Source organism: Rattus norvegicus, chromosome 10 (assembly GCF_021556685.1).
Source record: "Rattus norvegicus strain SHRSP/BbbUtx chromosome 10, alternate assembly SHRSP_T2T, whole genome shotgun sequence".
In the NCBI taxonomy this organism is placed as follows: Eukaryota; Metazoa; Chordata; class Mammalia; order Rodentia; family Muridae; genus Rattus; species Rattus norvegicus.
Window position 1 is genome coordinate 42,620,346 of NC_141543.1, and position 16,470 is coordinate 42,636,815.

General features: G+C 47.0%; 1 long non-coding RNA gene across 1 annotated transcript in view; it reads left to right on the plus strand.

The window, feature by feature from the left end:
• The window catches only part of LOC108348219 (uncharacterized), a 132,120-nt gene that overhangs the window by 40,820 nt on the left and 74,830 nt on the right, over positions 1-16,470 (plus strand). Inside the window, exons 2-3 of the long non-coding RNA XR_015631606.1 lie at positions 422-522; positions 672-829. This is a non-coding gene — a long non-coding RNA (uncharacterized LOC108348219). The remainder of the gene's footprint in view (positions 1-421; positions 523-671; positions 830-16,470) is intronic.

The window sequence follows — 16,470 nt, forward strand, 5'->3', positions numbered from 1 at the left end:
TTGGGTAACTTCGGAGGGGGATCACGTCCCTCAGTAGGCTCTGCGAAGACCCTTCGGTGTGAGCCCTGTGGTGGGTATGCGCTCCCACCCCTGCAAGGCTTGGCATTACTGCTGGGGAGTCCATTTCTGTTTTGCTGAAGCCTGTTACTAAGCCCTACACTCCCACGCTAGTCTTCCTCAAATTCAGGATCTGGTGTTAAACAGTCATTGCTAACTGCATCGTGAAGGCAGAACGAGTGAGGGCCAGTGTTGACTAACTCCTTAGGGGGTGCCCTTGGGGAGATTGTGGGACCCTTACAAGATGGAGCACGTGCACATGTATGCTTCTGACACCATGGTGATGTGTGCCGCCATGCCTTGCCACCGTTACGGACCGAATCCCTTCAAACACTGAGCTTACATGAACTTTTCTTTCTTTCAGGTGGTTCTTCTCAGGGATTTGGTGACAGCAATGAGAAAACTAATGAAGTGTCCAGACCAGGGCTCAGGGTAGAGCTTGGGCTCGCTCTTTATTGTCCAAAGGTGAGCTACCCTGAAACCTTTTTCTCTCCCCTCATCTTCTTTCCCCTTCTTCCTATCCTCTACTCATTAGAAATGACTCACTGACAAACTGTATTTGTTACACTCTCATTATTGTGACCAGAAACACGAAGGCTCATTTTGGGTTATAGTTTGCAGGTACAGTCCATCATGGCGGAAGCAGGAGAATGAGGCAGAGGGTCGCATTGTATTCACCCTCAGGAAGCAGAAAGGTGAATGCTGCTGCTCAGCTCTGTTTCTCCTATTTGTTCAGTTCAAGACTCGAGTCCCCATGCTACCCTCCTTCGGGGTGAGTCTTCCCTCCTCAGTTAAACCTCTCTAGAAACATCCTCACAGGCATTAGCCAGAGATGTGTCTCTGATGCGATTCTAAAGTCCAGTCAAGTTGACCAATAAGACTAACCTGTTGCACCAACTCACAAGGAAGCGGAGGTGGCTCTCAGCTCTGTAGTGGGTGGGTGTGGAGAACAGTAGACTTGTGAGCACAGACTCCATGACAGCAGACAAGCAGGAGAGAGGGAGACATGAAAGAGAGAAGGTGGGTGTGGCATTCTAGCTGAAGGGCTCTGGGAGACAAAGGCTAAGGGGTCAAGGGCTCTGGGTGACAGAGCCAGTGAGAGGTTTCCTGTACAGATCTGGGAATCAGTGGTAGGAGTATAGGTGTATTGGACTAGACACCATCTGGGTCTACATTTGAATTTTCATGGATTCATTTCTACATTGACTGGGTCCTTAAAACCTAGAGCCAAAGACTGGATCTTTAAAACCTAGAGCCAACTGGTTTTTGTTACTCCCTGGGGTTGCAGAGATCTTTACAGCAGATGATAGCAGACGGAACCTCTCCCTCAAAGCCCTGGGGGCACTCTTGCTGGAAGATTTACTAAGCTGGTCCAGGGATCTGAGGGGAAGCCTGGGAACTTGCATGTACCCACCTTTCCTCAGTGCCTGGGGACTATTCATTGAACCCTTGCAGACATCCTTATGAAGACCTGTCCAGGTAGTCTGGGACTAGGCAAGGACACAGACGGCCCTGTAGTTGGTGGGATTTGTGTCCTTTCTATCATTCTAGAAGGGTTTAGAAGGAGTGGGAGATCTTTTGAGCAGAAGCCGAGAGGTCTGAGAAAGTACTTCTGGTTGATTGTGGATGGTTGTTCCTCAGGGAAGAGGCTGCATGGGGTAATGTCCCAGCCATGCTGAGCCTCCTCAGTGAGGGACTGCCTCTGTGTATCTCATTAACTCTCTCACACATTCCATGACTCCCATTAGCTGCTCTCTGATCTGCCTCTCCTCTGGGCCAGGTGTCGAAACCTGGTAATTTACTGGCAGATCCTCTGTGTTCTTTTCTGGTGTGGGAAGAAGGAACCGGAATTATATTTAAGGTCAGGTGCTAACAAGGAGCTGTGATAGGCAGCCATCCCCGGACATGAAGTACAAAGCTGGAGGGAGAGTCCTCTAGTGGCTTTGAAGAGGTTAAGCTGCTATGATGATGGGGTAGTCCTGGAGCTGAAAGTGAACCCCACTAACAGCCACCAGCAAGGTGGGGCTCAGCAAATTGAATTTGTAAACAGCTAGAGTAAGTCTCTAGCTCAGAGACTCAAACCCAGAGAACACAGCCCAGGACTGCCTTAGTCTGCAGCCTTCAGTGTCTATACATCAATGTCTGTGACCTCCAGTGTCTGTGGCCTCCAGTGTCTGTGGTCAACAGTGTCTGTGATCAACAGTGTCTGTGGTCTATAGTGTCCTGAAGCAGAGAATCCAGGAAGCCTCAGAACTGCAAGATAACTCACATGGATGACTTCAACCTGCTGGGTTTGCAGTCAGCTTGTTACTTGCACTAGTCATTGACTACAGTGGGGGTCACAGCTATCAGGTTATACGATACTGGGTGTGTGGCAGTTGTGAACTGCAGGGGCCACGGCCAGGATGTGACTTGCCTTGTGGCTGTGGTGACTCAGTTCCCTGTGGTCTTGTGACACTCCTCCCATAGAGCCCCTGGGAGTCACATGACAGCTCACTTTTTTATGTCTAGCACAGCCACATTTTATTGTTGAATTAGCAGGAATAACAGCAGCATTTTAGTGGCTGATTGGGACCCGTATATTAGCAACTGTATTAATAAAGCTCATGGTGACAGGAGACCAGGAGAGTGAGAAAATGAGACACTGTATTTATCCCCAGTGCAAAATCCTTTTTATTATTAAAGACACTGTGTTAACTGAGGATAGATTTAAGGCCTGCTGGTAATTTTATTGAATAATCAGCAGCTCAGGGTCCCCACAGCAGCCTGAGCCTGAACCCCTCATCTGGGCTTCCTGAGAAAGCTGTAGAACTGTAGCACTCGCTCCAAGCCCCTCCCACAAGCCACCCTCCCTGTTGGTGGATCCTGGCCAGGAGTCAGGGTGAGTCCTTGTTCACCTTGAGCAGAGGGAGGTAAAAACCAGTGTGAGTCCTGGGGTGTCTGAAGACAGAACTTGTGGAGCCATTGTTAGAATAGTGGGGTGATGACTTGGGACCCTGTCACAGGTATGTCTACCCTATAGCCTATGGGGTGCATGTGCCCAGGATGGCTATGAACGCAGCCAACACAAAGTCATTAACTTAGGGGTGTGTGTGTGTGTGTGTGTGTGTGTGTGTGTGAGACCTCTGGCATCTCGCTCTACCTTAATGTTTTGAGAGAGAATCTCTCTCCAAACCTGGCTAGGTTGGTCAGCTAATGAGCTCCAAAGCCCCTCTGGTCTCTGTGAGCTGGTGTTAAAGATTCATGCCACCATGCCTGGTGTTTTACATGAATTCTGGGATTCGAACTCGGGTTCTTATGCTTGTGTAGCAAGTGCTTTATCTTGGCCCCATTGTGAGACTTTCTTTGCTTTTTTTTGGTAACTTAACTGTGTGGTTCTCTAGTGTGAACTTTGTGGATGGCAACATGGTGTCACCGTGCCAGAAAACTGGACATACCTACAGGTACTTTGTTTCTCTAAGAGGGCTACGTATGTAGAGGGTCCTTATACTCCAGCAGTAGCCAGCCTGTACTTGGTCTTATCCAGGGCCTAGCTGACTCTGTAGCCAAGGTTCCCAGCTTTGGAGAGGGAGGGTGCACCAGGCATTGGCTGGATGAGCCTTGGAATGAAGGGTAGCTGGGTGCAAGGACCCCTGAGTGGAGGGGCCCTTGGATGATGAAGTTTTCATTGGCTTTCTCGAGTAAAGCATGTGGTCTGTCAAGAGGACACTACTTAAGACCCTAGCAAGCTGTTCATCCTCTGGACAATTTAGAAGCTAGATTATGGGTCAGGAGGGAGGGCTGAGGCTACATGTTTGTAGCTTAGAAGTAGAGTATTTGCCTGTCAAGCACAAGACCCAGGTTCGATCTCTTAGGGAAAGAATCCAGGATGGCTGGCAGTCAATAGTGCAAGCAAGGCCTGCTTCTCCAGACCAGAGCAGATCACTTGAGCAACATGTATTCCACTCTAGTGCAGGTCCTTTCACTGTTTCTATGAGGGCCTATGCAACGTCCTTCTTAGCCCGATCTCTCTCTAGTCTCTAGTCATGGACTCAGTCCATGGCCAGTCCATAAAACATTCTGGGAGGAGAGGAGCTCCTGGGGCACAGGTAAGGAAGAGAAAGAATGTGGGCTTTGGAATATGACTGGCCTACCCTGCAGCTTGTCACTGGGCTGGCCACATGATAGCCATCTTAGACATGTGATTGACATCTTTAAGCCCTACTGCCCTCAGCTGTTAGTGATGACTACCATGTCTAACTCCCACGGTAGTAAGGATTAAAAGAATGAATGAATAGATGAATGAGTACACATAAAAGGTTTTCATCTCTGACATATAGAGGACACTAAGTATAGGGCATACAGTTAATTCTAGAAAGAATTAGCTGACTCTCATTGACGCTTCCTGGCAACAAGGAGGTCAGTTTTTGACTTGCTCTTTCTACAAGTATTTGGCGCTGTATGTTGGCAATATGATGTGCATCAAATAGTAGGCGCTCAATAAGTGCTCATTATGGGTTGGGGGTCTGGTGGAGAGAGTTTCTGGTTTTCTTTCCAACACTTAATCTCACTCTGCTTCCTGCTGCCAAGCCTTAGAGATTGCGGTGTAACCAGGAGATCTCAGGGGGAGATCCGTTTGTCATGGCAGGGAGTTAGTATCCAAGAACACAGTCTGCATTTCTTAGCTTCCTGTGGGCACTGGAAGCCCCTCTTGCCTCTCTCTCCTGTGCTCCTCCTTTCTCCAGTGTTGCGATTTGAATGAGAATGTCCCCCAGGCTCATGCGTTCGAACACTTGGTCCCTAGTTGGAAGGGCTGTTCCCAGAGTTTTAGGTTTGTAATCCCATGTAGGAAGAGTTGCAGTTGACATTTTTTGGAGTCCAGTTCCTTACCTCCACAAAGGGCTCTCCATTTCTAGGGTCTGTAGAACACTTGTGACTTGGCAGTCTGCTGCGGAGCCATCTTATGTCAATAAAATAAGAGTTGGCCCTTCTGCCTGCTGTCCTTGGTATTGAAGATACCAAGGTATGGCTGCCTGGGCCTGGGAGTCCATGGAGAGCATTTCGAGGCTCAGCAGTTGGCAGCCTTTGGGGGGAAGGTAACACCATCATCTTCACAGATTAATTGATCAAAGGTTATCAAGAATCTGGGGCCCTGAGTAGCTCAGCCATTCTGGGGCCGAACGCTGGAAAATCTGGGTGATTCTTTATTGCCTCTATTTTTATTATCAGCAAAACTATAATTACAGCTCTCAGTAAACCTACTACCTTCTGCCAGCATTTACAAGGCAATAAATTTCCCTTTCTCCCCTTTCACAGTCCGAGCCCACAATAGGGCAGTGCGTATGCATGGGAAGATATTGATTCCCCCAAAGAAATTATAACGGCATTTGTTCTCAAGTAAACACATGGAGAGGCTATTATAACACAGGGAAGAGTCGATTGTCTCTGCTTTATTAAACAACACAACGCTCAATGGGAAAGCCCATCTAAATTACCAAGAGATTGGTAGAACAGACAGGCAGCGAGGCCTACAGTGAGGCTTTGAGTGGGAGGTGAGAAGGGAGGCTTTGTCTCTCTCCCTGTTTCTCACTCCCTCTTCAAATCACCTGGCTCCTCCCATCGATCCCCCTGCACTCCTGTAACATCAGAGGGGCATTGATCCTGGCTTTCAGCAAGGGGGTGGGCAGCCCAGTGCAAGCTGGCAGACTCCAAGCACGTACAAGGCCTGCCAACTGGCTAATGGCCCCATGGGTATTGGCAGACAGTAAACAAAAAGCCTTTTAAAAAACTTCCTGTTGTGTTACTGGCAGGTAGGGAAGGTTGATACATCCATCAGTCTAATTTGGAAAATGGAACGTGGCCCAGGGTTGCTTTGGAAAACTCAGGAATGCACCCTGCTCAGCATATTGGTGGTGGGCCGTGACCTAGCTCCCAGGAGGCAACTTCAAGCGGAACGTTTTATTGTGCACAACTCAGCCTGGAATCCCACAAGAGCTCTGTTGAGAGCAGAAGCCTGAGGATGCCTGTGCTGTGTTAGAGCGTTCTATATACATTTTCCACAGAATGGGAACTGGTATCCCGTTAAGAGAAAGATAACTTGCTGGGGTTACTTCCCATGATGAAATAAGTCCATAAAACATGGAGCAAAGCTAAATAAAGTTCTCTGTAGTAGAACTTTGAGAATCTTCATGATAATACGAAGCATGAATCTGGAAGAAGAGAAAATCCTATTCAAAATTTGAGCACCAGAAAAAAAAATGAATTCTGTAAGTCTTATGTTTACGTAGTGAGAGCATGGGTTGTAGAAGTCAGAGGACATCTTGCTGGAGTTGGTACCCTCCTTCTGAACTGTGGGTCCCAGGGGTCAAGCTTAGGTGGCAAGCACCCTCACCGGCTGAGCCATCCCACAGTAGAAATTCCTGTCTCGTTAGGATCAAGGAGTTAACAATTCTACCCTGTGAACCGAACAGAGACGGACTGTAGTGAGAAGTGGGTTTCTCTTGCTGGTGGCCTTCTGGAATCAGGTGCTGAGTGAGTCTGGGGAGCAGCGTAGTAGGTGCTTTTCAAAACAACTTAAGGAAGGAAGCATTTGCTTTGGGTCACTGCCAAGTGTGGTCTATCACGCTGGGCAGTCGTGGTGCCAGGAACCTGAGGCAGCTGGTGTCATGGCATCCACAGGCAAGGGAGCTGAACACTAGTGCAGAAATGCCAGTGTAAGAGAGGAACAGCAAGAGGTTGAAGGCAAGACAGAGGGCCAGATATAAGGACGTCATTTCATGATGCAAAGTGGGTCAAGGTCCCAGGATAACAAGTCCAAATAGTAACACCTGGTGGGGAGAAGAAGAGTGAGGAAGCTTCAGGGAAGAAACGTGCCACTCAGGAAGTAGTTAAGGTCTACCCATTATACAGGTGGGAATGTGTCACGACTGGGATTCTTCCTCTGTGCAAGGCCTAGCAACCTGAAGTCTGGAAACTTCCCTGGGAAAGTTAGAGTGGTATCTGTCACCCTCCTGGAACCCAGGCATCTAGAGAGCATGTTATAAGGTTGGAGACTCACAGATAGGATGTTGGAGGCAGAGGTGTGGTGTGCCTGGTGTGGTAGGGTGTGGTGGGGTGTGGTGCAGTTGGGGTGGGGGTAGGTGTGTCGTGGGGTGGGTGGGGTAGGGCAGCATTCGTCATTTCTCTTGAGTAGCTGTAAGGCACTACACAGCTGGGCTGAGGGGCAGTCAGACCTGCAGTCTAACGGTAAGTACTATACAGAACACCAAGCCTTCATTTCTGTGTCCTCAGGACTCCCATTCTTCCTACTGTCTAATATTTATATCAGAGTCTGCACAACTGGGGCTTACACACAGAGATGTGTGCTGAGGGATATGGGCTGTGAGGTGCCCCCTGGCAGAGCATCAGGATCAGGACCCTTGCAAGAGACGGTAGCAATAGTCCAAGGCGTATCCTCGGTCTCTTGAAGGTCCTGGGCACCCAGTGTGCTTGTTTGCTTCCTCTAGGTGACTTGTGTCCTGTGGTTTGAGTATGGCTGGTTTCTCCAAATTCACACGGAGGCCTAGCTCCTTGATATGGCTGTGTTAGGATGTGAATGTTTTGAGATAATTAGGTCAGAACATTATTCATTCTGCTCCCTGAGGGCCCAACATGGATGCCATCTGAACCATTGTTATACAGTCTCCGTGCAGATTAGACTTTTTATCCACCAGAATTGTGAGCAAACGGACTTCTTTTTCTCGGTGGATCCAGCCTTGGGCATTTTGTTATAGCAACATAAAATGAACCATGACACTATTTTTCCAGGCAGTGACGATGCAGATCAGGACCACTGAGGTCGCTGTTTTATGTGTTTATAGGGAACTGGTCTAGGTGGCTTATTTAGTTCTGGAGTTTTCACAATTCATTCTATTTTTTAAAAAAATTTCAAGAGTTATTTATATTTAGTGTAGAGAACTCAGAAGAAAGAGACCAGTGAGAATGAGTCACCCACGATCTTGACCCCGGGATAGCTATTACATTTCTTTTGGCCTTCTTAGTTTTTAAGACAGAATCTAAATACATCTTATTTAATAGCTTTTTAGTTTTGCAACTAGAACGTTGAAAATGTTACACTCAAGGAAGGAAACATTTAGATAAGATCTACTCATTAAACAGGTGGGAAGTGTAACTAAACATTAAATATTTCAGTTGTATCAAGGGTATATTTTAAAACAAGAAAACACACATAAATTGTTGTGATTTGAATATATTTGTCCCAGAGAGTGGCACTAGTTGGTGGTGTGGCCTTGTCGGAGTAGGTGTGGCCCTTTGGAGTAGGTATGTCACTGTGGGTGTTGGTTTTAAGGCCCTCCTCCTAGCTGCCTGGAAGACATCTTCTCCTGTTTGTCTTTGGAACAAGATGTAGAACTCTTAGCTCTCCCACGCCATGCCTGCCTGGCCACTGCCATGCTACTGCCTTGATGATGCTGGATTGAACCTCTGAACCTGTAAGCCAGCCCCAATTAAATGTTGTCCTTATAAGAGTTGCCTTGGTCATGGTGTCTGTTCACAGCAGCAAAACCCTTACTAAAACATATATTTATACTTGAAAATATTCTTGGTTTATTTTACACGTATGGTTGTTTTGCCTATATGTGTAGTGATTCACCACATGTATGCGGTGCCCGCGAAGGCCAGAAGAGGACATCTCCTGAACTTGGAGTTACAGATGGTTTGTGAAGAGGCCGTGTGGGTGCTGGGAATTAAATGTGGGTCTGTGGAAGAGCCCTGGTGCTCTAAACCCTGAGCCATCTCTCCAGCTCCAACTTATACTTTTTAAGATTTTAGTATTCTTTTCTGTTTTACTTTTTTTCTAAGTCTCTAACGGTGTGAAAAAATCTGAAAATTAAAAAGCAAAACAAAACATAGAGTTTAGAAAATTAGCCTCTCTCAGAAGGGCACCTTCCATTTGTGGCAAACAGTTTCCAGCTTCTTTGGTCCACAGAGACGATTCTCACTTTTTGCCGGGCCACGCCTACCCAGGGCAGCGCTCTGATGACTGATGTGTGGAGCTAGCTGGGGCAAGCTGTCTTCTTTCCTTTACAGAGCTCCTCACTTTGGGTCATTTGCTGCTTGTCGTTTTCTTTTTTGTCTTTGGAAACAGTTTCACCCAACATTTGTGTCTCCACACGCTATGCCACAAAGGCAGACTTTCTTTTCTCTAAAAAAAAAAATGATGTCAGTCTTAAGAGTCAACTTGAGGGGCTGGGGATTTAGCTCAGTGGTAGAGCGCTTACCTAGGAAGCGCAAGGCCCTGGGTTCGGTCCCCAGCTCTGAAAAAAGAACAAAAAAAAAAAAAAAAAAAAGAGTCAACTTGATTGGCTTCAGGATCAGCGGGAGATGAGTACACCTACCTGTGCCTGCATCTGTGGTGGCATTTCCAGAAAGGACTTCTGAGGGAGGAGTCCCGTGAGGGGAGCAGCCTTTGCTCTATGCTCCTGCAAGATGGATTCACCCTCTCCTGAATCCCCTTCCCTGCTCTCCCACTCCCCTCCACTCCCTTCTCTCTACACCCTTCCCCCTGCTCCCCTCTCTCTGCTCCTCTCCCCTACTACCCTACTCCCCTTCCCCACTTCCCTCCTCCTGTTCTCTCCCACTCCCCCCCACCCCCTCCGCTCACTCCTCAAGTGCCAGTGCCAGGAAAGGCGATGTTGGAAACCATGTAACTATTAAACCTTTTTTCTTTTAAGTGCCCTACCTTCAGGTATTTTGTCACAGCAATGGAAAAAAAATGAACACAAGGATGAACCTGTGTTTATGGTTTTCTTTTTTTTTTCTTTTTTTTTTTTTCCCGGAGCTGAGGACTGAACCCAGGGCCTTGTGCTTGCTAGGCAAGTGCTCTACCACTGAGCTAAATCCCCAACCCTGTGTTTACGGTTTTCAGTTCATCTGATATACTATGTTTTAGAGAAGCCATGGTGACTCCCTTCGCATTTTAGCTCATGTTTCACCTGCCTGGGTTATGGTTCACTGTACAAGTTTTTGCAAAGCAGACAGATACAGAAGAACTTCAGGTTCTGATTCTTCATCTCCTGCTGTGTCCGCACAGTTTTTGCGTGTTCTCAGTATGTTCGTTCATCTTTCTGCTTTCACTGGCTTCATGGTCTAGGTCAGTCCTGTGGGGTCAAGCGAGGACGTTCCTGACATCTTCAGGCAAAGTTCTTAAACCAGAGGGAGTTGTGTGAAGACTTTTTCTGCTGCTTTTTTTTTTTTTTTTTTTTGTAGTCTAATCCAGGAGTGTTTATTTAAAATTGTCTCCTGGAAATTATAGCTGGATTCAGAATTGTTAAGCAAGAAAAGCTTATAGAGGCCATTCGTTCCACCTCCCAATTTGCCTGATGGGTAAACTGAGGCCCAGAGAGCTCTAAGTCGGAGGGTATGCTTTCCTGTTTCTGTCTGCCACTTCTTTCTCACTTTATCATTAAAGTGTAGTATTTGGGCTAGGGAGATGGCTCAGTGGGTAACGCACGTGCTGTGCAAGTGTAGGGGCTGGAATTCTCTAGCACATAAGTAAGGGGATTCAAGAAGAGTGTGGCAGCTGCCAGTCACCCCAGCACTCAAGAGGTGGAGGCAAGATATCCCTGGAGCAAGCTGTGAGCCTGAGAGACCCTGCATCTACATACAAGGGAGAAAGTGATTGAGAAAGATACCCCATGCCAACCTCTGGGCTTCCACATACACGTATGTGGGATTGTGACTTCATACACACATGCACCTACAAACATGTGAACACACACATGGCACACGCACATATATATAGATCCAAAAACAAATGAAGTGGTGGAACGGCTCACTCTGTCCGGAAACATCTTGTTTCCCTACTCTTCCTGTGGGCTGCAGTTGGAAAGATCCGGTCTGAACCTGAACTTCCCAGGCTCCCACTCCCTGCTGGTCTAAAGGCCTTTGAGGCCTTTCTTTGCTAAAACAATGCAGAGTCACGACTGGAAACCAGCCCTTTGTGATGCTAAGTAGCCTTGAGAGTTGTTGCCATGTTTTTGCATATTAATATTTGCTTTAATGAACTGACTAGAATCATTTATGCATAATTTATTGAAAATGGCACTGTAAAAGGTGTTTAAAATCATTTTCTTTCCTTAACACACCTTCAATATCGCTTTTTGGGTTTATTCCTCCATTATCCATAGGGAAACACTTCACTATATTAGAAGCGAGGAGCTGTAGTTAATTACCCTCTGTGCTGGTTACTTCCTGTCAACTTGATACAAGCAAGAGTCATTTGGGAAGAGGAAACCTCAGTGGAGGAAGTGCCTCCATCGGACTGGCCTCCACCGGACTGGCCTGTGGGTGTGTCTGTGGGGCATTTTCTTGATTAGTGATTCGTGTGGGCGGGCCCCGCCCACTGTGGGTGGTGCCACGCCTCAGCATGTGGTCATGAGTTGTCTAGGAAAGCGGGCTGAGCGAGCCAGGGTATGTTGTTCCTCCATGGGAAATTTAACGTGAGTTCTGGAGTGATGGAGCCGAGGCATTGAAGAAACCTTTTGTAAATAGTGATTCTTATCTGAGGTTTATGGAGCTGAAGGATTCACAGAGCCTTTGCTTAATATAGTCCAGAGACATATCTGGTAGTCCAGAAGTCTCCTATACCTGAGAATTGCTCAGGAAATGGTTCCTTCAGACAAACTGCTAGATGAGATGAGAGGTTTTGGTATGTGGAAATTGACCCGCTAAAAGTCCCTTTAGTGGAACAATAAAGAGGCTTCTCCAAAGGGTTTGGAGTTCAGTCCATCAGCGACTGTTCCACCCTGCTGCTAGGAAGCCTTTACACAGTCTGAGTCTCTCTTCCAGTGACCAGCATAACTGGGAACAGTCTTTGCTTCAGTTTCTACCTCCAGGTTCCTGCTTGAGTTTCTCCTTTAGATTCCCCAGGTGACCGATTGTGATCTGGAAGAGTTAGGATGAAATGAATCATTTCTTCCCCAAGTTGCTTCTGCTCAGTGTTTTATCACGGGATCAAAGATGCAGGCTGGGGCAGCCAAATGAAATTCTATTTCTCTGTGTGGCCAGCGGAGAGTGGTAGGGTCTTTTACAGTGTGGCTGTTAAAATGTCCCCTGCAGGTTCACGTGTTTGGATACTTGGTCCCCAGCTGGTGGGTGCTGTTTGATGAGGTGGTGAGACCTACCTGAAGAAGATGTAGTTGTTGGTGGGGTGGGCCTTGACGTTTATAGCCCAGCTTGGCTCCCATGCATGGAGATGAAGTAACCTCCTGCCCTCACTGTCACAGCTTTAAGCCACTCATGCCATGCCTTTCTTGTAAACCTTGAACTGAAATAAACACTTCCACACATTTCTGTTTCTTCAGGTATTCTGCTACATCCGTGAGAAAAGCAGCTAATGTGGGGAGTTTGTTGGAAAAATCCAGTGGTCTTCACAAGCACTTGGGGACCTGGGTTAATGGAGGTCATCATTTCCACAGAGGTATATGGTCAGCTGTGCAAAGGACAGGGGGGACACAGAAAAAAATCGCCATATATATAATGTCATATATATGACATATATTTTCTATACATACATAATATATATTAATATTATGATCTTTGGGCTAAATCTGACCTTCTACCTAGAAATGTAGCCTGCATTTGGAAATGGTTAAGAAAATAGAAAGGATAGTGTTTGGTAATGAAAGACCCCAGGAGCGGGGAGACCCTCACTCAAGTCTCGGGATGATGCGACCCCCCAAGAACTCACGTGAGACCGCCCTTGCTGTAATAAACATGAGGTTTATTGATAGGAACCAGTGCACTGGGGTCGAGACTCATATCCCACGCAGGGGCTGTGGAGTTCGACCCCGAGAGGCTGGGAGAAAGGGTATTTAAAGGGAGAAGCCACCACCCAAGGGGGCAGGGATGGCGTCATTGGAAAATCACAAGAATACCAGTGAAAAATCACAAGGAGAAACTCCCTGTTTCTCAAGATTGTTCTCTAAGATTTTAATCTAACTTTATGGTCAGCTAGTACAGGTAGAGGGCAGGGTCTGGAATTTGAGGTATTTAGGGCTTTTTTAAACTTCTGACTTCTCAGCTGCATTTTTTATTCTTTCAGTAACACGTCAGAATAGAATGGAGTTCCAATTTCAGTATCCATAGATGAGTTGCATTGGAAGATAGCCACACTCACACAGTTCCGTAGTAGCTGAGGTGCTGGGACTCACAGTGGAAGAGTTGCGACTCTGATCGTCTGGCCCATAAAGCCGGGCACCTGGCTTTTCCAAGGAACTTTGCTGATACCTTACTTTAAAGCAACTTCCTGGAAACTGTGTGTGTGGTGTGTGTGTGTGTGTGTGTGTGTGTGTGTGTGTGTGTGTGTGTGTGTGTGTAGATATGTGCAAGGTGTCTATGGAGGCCAGAGAGCTCATTAGATCCCCGCTCAGCTGGAGTTACTGGTGGTTGTAAGTCACCTGATGTGGGTGCTGGGAACTGAACCCAGGTCTTTGGAAGAACAGTGGGCATTCATAATTTGGGAACTCTCTCTCCAGTTACCTCCTGTCCGTCTTTCTGATAGGGTCTCATGACTGTGAACTTCTGAAGCTTGTGCTGCTATCTTCTGAGTGCCGAGATTAAAGCTGTACATCAAAATGCCTTCTTCATGAGGTGCTGGGGATGGAAGCAGGCCTTTATACTTGAGGCAAGTACTCCATTACCCAGTTCTCTGGCATGTAATTCTTTATGTCCATTTCAACTGCCACAAATCCTGTGGCCTTACTTGAGTTTAAAAGAGGTACAGAAGCAAACCAGGGATCAGGAACTGTCTGGTGAGGAGCAGTAGTGGCTGACTGGTATCTTTTGCCCGATCATGGAACACAGGGCCTCACGCACACTGGGCTGGGACTGTACTTGAAAGCCCCCGTCTGAGGTCTTACACATTCATAATCGAATTGAAGTAATGATGATTTGCCATGAACGATTGTCAAAAACTCAAATTACCCCTGTCTATGCTGGCCCAGCCCTTTCTCTGAATGACTTAATCCATCTGTAATTCTGCTCATAACTGCAATTTACAACTTGATAAGAACAGCTGGAGAAATTTATAAGCAACCCAGTGAGCAGTTTAAGGGGGAAAAAAAAATCAATTCCAGTTTTCCAAATCGTAAGGGGACATTTAATACTGTAAATTGCCTGAGCTCAGCCAGGAAGGAAAAAAAAAGTAACAAAAATAAAAGCAAAGACAAAAGGCTGTACTTACTCCCATATTTACTTCTATTTACCTATTCATCCACAGACAGGCACTTTTTTTATTTAATTAATTTTTATGCATGTGAATGCTTGCCTGTATGTATATATGTGTGTAGTGTCTGAAGAGGCCAGAGAGTGTCAGATCTCCTGGACAGTTGTGAGTGAGCCTTTACATGGTCATTGGACCCAAACCTGGATGCAGAGTGCTGAACCCAGGACCTTTCCAAGAGCAGTCAAGTGTTCTTAACTGCTGAGTCAGCTTTCCAGCCCCACTGTAGGTGCTTTTGATCCTCAAATGAAAATTAAGTTTTGCAAACAGTGCAAAGGAAGAATCGTGAGGCTTGCACAACTCTCTGGGACAGGGTAAGATGCCTCTCTACACTTGCCTGCTCCCCCAACGGTTGCAGACAAGCCCCTTGCTTCTTAAACCAGAGTCTCTAATCTAAGCAGTGTCCGGAGCCTCTCCCGAGATGAGGCTCAAGCTTGGCTTTCTTCACTGGTGCTCCACGGCCCCTGGTACTTACTTTGTGTTTCCTTGACAAACAGTAGCAGCTCGTGTGTGCCCTACCCCTGTCCTAAAGGCAGGCATGCAGATAGTGTAGACACACATCCCTGGGCCTGTCAGACTGTTAAAACAAAGGTCTTCCAGAAACCAGAATTTCCCCCATGGTCTCATGCTGGGGGAAGGAAAAGGCTGAAACCAGGGGCCAGCTGAGGTAGACCATGTTTCTCAAAGAGACTTCATCCAGTTCTGACAACTCGTCAGCTCACCTCGGAGCAGAGACAGGAGCCCACATAGCGATGATGGTCGGGACCACACCTTGTGCACAACTGCTTAATTACGTGTGTACCTCTTGCCTTCTGCTTGACTCTAATCATCAGGTCAGGATCCTGAAGACAGAGGCGGGAGGGGAAGAGAGGGGTTCACCCAACCTTTCTGTTCCCCTTCCCAAAAGGCTGCATTAAATACGTCTCCTTTCTCTGCTCTTCGAGATTACTTGCCAGTGTCTTTGGCCTGTTGAGGACGGAGACTGAGCCTGGCCTCCTGTGACGGCTGCCACTTTCTGACACTGCCACTGCCACTTTCTGTCCCTTGGACACACAGAGCCAAGAGGGTGAGCCTAGGCCTCATGCCCAGGGTTCTGCTGGGCCAGCCTACTTGGCTGGCACTGCCCGAGATCTGGTCAGTGCTCTCCCTCACAAATTACAACTCCTCTCTTTCTAGGAATCTCCAGATAGCTCTTGTACTGTGGCAAACCACAATTATTCGTAATGAATCATCCCCAGAGGGCATGTCTGCACGACGTTTCTCCTCCTCCTCCTGGTTCTGGCAGCTGAGTAATCAGAGGATGTGAGAGCCCTTGTTGCTGCCATAAAGGAAAGTTTATAGAGATATAATTAGCAGCAGTATTATCTTCATTTGTACTTAGCCATGCTAAATGTCCTATAAGAGTTGTTTACGAGGCCATATGAATGGTTATGGTATTAATAACACGATTAGCCAGCAGTATCAATATTTCCCAACACTTATGCCTCCTAATGAGATTGTAGGTGAAATTCCGGGATAGGGATGAGCCAGTGGATTTGTTGAAAGTTGTAAGGAAGCACTCAGGAGTCGTATCGCAATGCCAAGATTTAGGGCCCTTATCTGGGTATAGGTCCTGGTGGTCCAGGACCCACTGTGCTCTTGAGACTCCTATCTTACCTAGATACGCCTTTCTATAAAGCCCAGCTCTCTTGTGGATTCCTCCTGGAAAGCCTTGGTCCTCATGGTCAGAGGATTTCAGAGGTTTAAGTAGCCTTTATAGCCTGTGTAGAAATAGGTCCTTGTGCACTCTCTCTGAGCCCCAACCCCTGTTCTGTGTTTCCTAGGCTGCTGACAGGTACAGAACACTTCCTGGAAGTCCTAAGAAGTGTGTGGTAGAGAACTGGGGATCTGTAAATACTGTCTGGGTTTGCCGGCCAGTTTTATATTAGAAAAAGCTGAGACTCTGGCAGGCGGTGTATTTCGCTAGAGTTGGGTTTGAATGAGGCAGGATCTCTCATTTGGCCTGAATCTCTACCAAGTAGGGTAGACCAGAAGCTGGATATTACACTTCTAAGGATCCTCCTGTCTCTGCTTCCCACTTACCTTCACTAAGATAGCAAGCACCTGCCATTACCTAACCCCCCACACCACCCCCAGACCCCATCCCCTGGAAT